This window comes from Lepeophtheirus salmonis, chromosome 1, assembly GCF_016086655.4.
Source record: "Lepeophtheirus salmonis chromosome 1, UVic_Lsal_1.4, whole genome shotgun sequence".
In the NCBI taxonomy this organism is placed as follows: domain Eukaryota; kingdom Metazoa; phylum Arthropoda; class Copepoda; order Siphonostomatoida; family Caligidae; genus Lepeophtheirus; species Lepeophtheirus salmonis.
The window spans coordinates 52,801,341-52,805,305 of NC_052131.2; the positions used below are offsets into that span (position 1 = coordinate 52,801,341).

The 3,965-nt window shown below is 33.5% G+C and overlaps 1 non-coding gene across 1 annotated transcript; it reads left to right on the top strand.

Annotated features, from left to right (window-relative positions):
* The first annotated feature begins 2,999 nt into the window (after window positions 1–2,999).
* Window positions 3,000–3,071, top strand: TRNAW-CCA (transfer RNA tryptophan (anticodon CCA)). Its single transcript has one exon. It is a non-coding gene; the product is annotated as a tRNA-Trp (tRNA).
* The last annotated feature ends 894 nt before the right edge of the window (window positions 3,072–3,965 follow it).

The window sequence follows — 3,965 nt, forward strand, 5'->3', positions numbered from 1 at the left end:
AATATGTCCTTAATTACATTTTTTTTTATGACGCCCGTCACTTTTTGATTTAACACTCAACCAACCCCTTATCTAGTCTTCTTAAGCACCAAACAACAATTTTTTACAAGGTTCAAAAGTGGCCCCATGCAAAGTTTCAATCTCCTGGTCAAACGGTGTGGAAACCCGTAGAAGACATACACAAACTGTATATATATATATATATTAGATAAGGAATTGGAGTGACTCGGAGTTGATCCATGGACTGAAGGATAAATATCTGGAATTAATCTGGATCGCATTTTGTCTACTCCAATGATATATAAATTTTGAAATTCTCGTCGTATTATTAAAAAGTTGCAAAGATTGAATATTACCCGTAACTTTCCACTTAGGCTGTCTCCAATTTATAGACACAATGAGAAAAGAAAATGTACGGGGAAAGTTGTAAACCATGCCCAAAACATTTTCAGAGCCAATCTAATGTAAAAACATAAGTTTATAGGAAGAATAAAATAATTGCTCAATTAAGATTCGGCTAATCAAGTCTTCTTTTTTAAGGCCATTATTCTCTTTCTCTCTCCTATTTTCAAGTCATGTTAAATACTCTATACATAAATTTTTTTCCTCTTGCTATCTTAATAGACTATAAATCCTTCTTCATAAATAGTCTTCCATAAAAATAAAGATTTTTTTCCCTAATGGACGCTATTTTATGTGTTTTTTCAAACGATTCTTAATCATTTATCGATAAAATATTAGAATTATTATGATTATTTAGTAATGTGCACACCATTTAGAGACAGGTCTTTTTCAAGTCATAGTAGAGTTAGTTTCTTAAGTTGTATGTACCGAGTGGTTCATTGAAATTTGGACAGTTACAAATTCAATAATGTATGTAGGTGGAGTGACTGAAATTAATTCATATTTCGATATGTAAAAGTAAAAAAAAACTTGATCTCTTTAGATTACGTTCTGGTCGAGGAAATGACACTTCAACGTGAAAGACGGATTTATATTTGCACACTACAAGCAGTTCCATTTCTGCAAGATCCCTGTTTACTCCGTCAGAAAGTCCAAAAGGATGTAAAAGAAGAATTTATCTGTCAAAAGGCCAAATTGGACCAGGAAAAGTTAAAGAAAACAGGCCAGACCAAACTGTACCCTGAAACTTAAAGAACACAGCCAAGGCCAATTCTGTAATGTTTATGAGGGCCCTTGTAAGAGATCTTGGGGGTTCACACCAGACTGACCAGACCTATCAAAAAAGTGGGTGGAAAGAGGCTTGTGAGTGTGGAGAGGCCACTTTTGGCACCAGCAAATAAAGAAAACCATCTCCTTCGTTTCAAGACTTTTTTAAACGAGTCTTTTGTGTTCTTTTGACACTTTTGACCCACCCCCTTAGCCCTGATGCATATACATTTTGGGTCCATGTCGAGGGGAAGGCCAACAGTCTCCTTCATCCAAAAAACCGAGGCCCTCAAAAGGACTATAAGCCCGCACTGGGACGCCATGTATCTGTAGAGGGTCCCAGTCCTTTACTGCCACCTGAAAGCCATCATTACTGCTAGGGGCGGCTACACTAATGATGAAGAGAGATCAGACACACATCTATTTATAGTATTAATTTTGTTGAAATTCGATTGTTAATAAATAAGTTATTTTTTGTTGGAGTTTAAAAAAAGTTGTCAGATTATTATGAACCACTCGATATTTAGTGCAAGAAGTTAACGAGAGTATGAAATCCAAATGGATACCACAAGCTTCTATATAGTTATGGGGATATATAAATTTAGAGCAATTGGCAACAAAGGTCATTTATTATAGCAAATATTACATATCTAGTATAGTTGCAACTTCAATATGTGTTTTGTATATTCCAAAGCAGTTAACATTATTTTTCCTTCGTATAAGAGAAAACATACTATTGCTTATCCTCGGAACATTAAAGCAGGTGGAGAAACATCATGTATAAGCCGACATCATCACCATAGAAGGAATTAAACCAATCGAACGACATCCTCAATGTATATTTGAGATCCGTGGGGGCGAATGGCCCATTAAACCCAGAGGTAAAATAGGTATCCCTAATAATATCAGAAATTTATTCTTAGCATCATAAATAATGCTGTTACTAATGATAAAATTACTCATCCAATCGTGAGTATGCTACACAACCCCTCCTTAGGCTCTTCAAAATAGCAACAACAAAAAAATACTTCCATTATGAGTAGTGATAAATATATTAATAATAAAACATTAAGGGGGTACTGAGAAACCCTCTATACAATCTCAGTAACACTTTAAATTACAAAACAAAGGATAGGATGGACCAGAATTAATATGCCAGGTCATTGTTCCATTCAATCAGTATTGGCCGAAATAAGGAAAAGCAAAAACGAGTCTGTGTTTCAGTTATAAAATAATTTATTGTTAGCGGAGTTTTAATTATTACATTTTGGACTACTTTGAGGTATGTTACCAGAACTAATTTTCCACTATCTTTAATTCAAGCTTTTATTTTCGAGTTTGACAAATAAGCAGAAGAACATCACTACAAAATAAAGTCTATAAGTCATTATTACATTACATTGATTAAAATTTAAGATATGAACTCGTTCATATTTGATGATTACTATTTATGGTCAATTGATATTATATTTATATATAAAAAGATTATTATTATTTGTAGTTGTTGTTACATAGGTAAGTTTTGGTGCCTAGATTTATATAGGGAATAGTGGACCAACTTCTGGATATACATTATTACAAATATGGCTATAGTGCTTGTAAATGTCTTGGATAAAATATATATTTTTTTTGTATGACAACATTAAAAAAAAGGAATGATTTATTGATTTGGAAAATAAGAACAACAAATTGTAAAGATGGATCGATGATGGTTATTAGGAAGGCTTATATGGGCAAATGACTACATAAATGTCCATGCAATATTCATTCACATTTTCTTTGCAAATTTTTTAATACATGTATTTACAAAAAATTTCATTTAGAGAACTGGCCCTGTGGCGCAACGGTAGCGCGTCTGACTCCAGATCAGAAGGCTGCGTGTTCAAATCACGTCGGGGTCAATGAGGATTTTTTTTTTTTTTTATGATAGATAGTTAATTAATCACTAATTTAATTGAAAGAAAAATAAATCAATATATGATATGTTGATAAATTTGTCTTTTATTAATAACATGCGTCTATCTATAGAGGAAAAAATTCGAAAATAGTTATTAGGGTTGGATTTGAGTTATGACTATCAAGTATGAGTTTTTGAACAATGAGTCAAGTCAAGGTTTTTTTCATTTTCATTGAATTGACGAAATCTTAGTTCTTCTGTCAGTTTGACTGCTTCAATAGATGTGGGTTACTACAATCACTATGCGTAGAGGTGTATAAAATATGTCCTAGAAAGTGGGAATTACATTTGTTGCTAAAGCTTTAACATACTTTTTTATTCTTTAAAAGTATTATCATTATTATTAATTCTGGAGAAGATAATATCTAAGTATAAACTAAGGATTAGGTCGTTGACTCATGCAAGAAAGAAAGGGGATGGGAGGGTTTGCTCAGGTCTTATAAGTCCTTGTTTGACTTGAAGTAGAATTAAGAATCGACATCATAGTAATTTTAGTCTACAAGATAACCCAGTACTCATAGGATAACTTCCACAGTCAAGAAAGTACACAAATTTGTATTTTTTCGAAACATCTTTGTATACCATGGCAATCAGCCTAAAATTTCCTTCAAAATGATTGTCAGTTCATTCCACATCCTCCATTTGCCTTAACTCTCAGACGCTTCAGAACGGCTTTACACGCTGTACGGATGGTCTTCTCCGACAAGTTGTCCTATGCGGAATGTGAATTGGCACTCTTGCACAGACTTTTTCAGTACTCCGTCCTGCTGGAAACAGTAATACCCTTCTTTGTGCTGTTTCTGGATCTAGGAGAGTACTTGGGATTGTTACATGACCA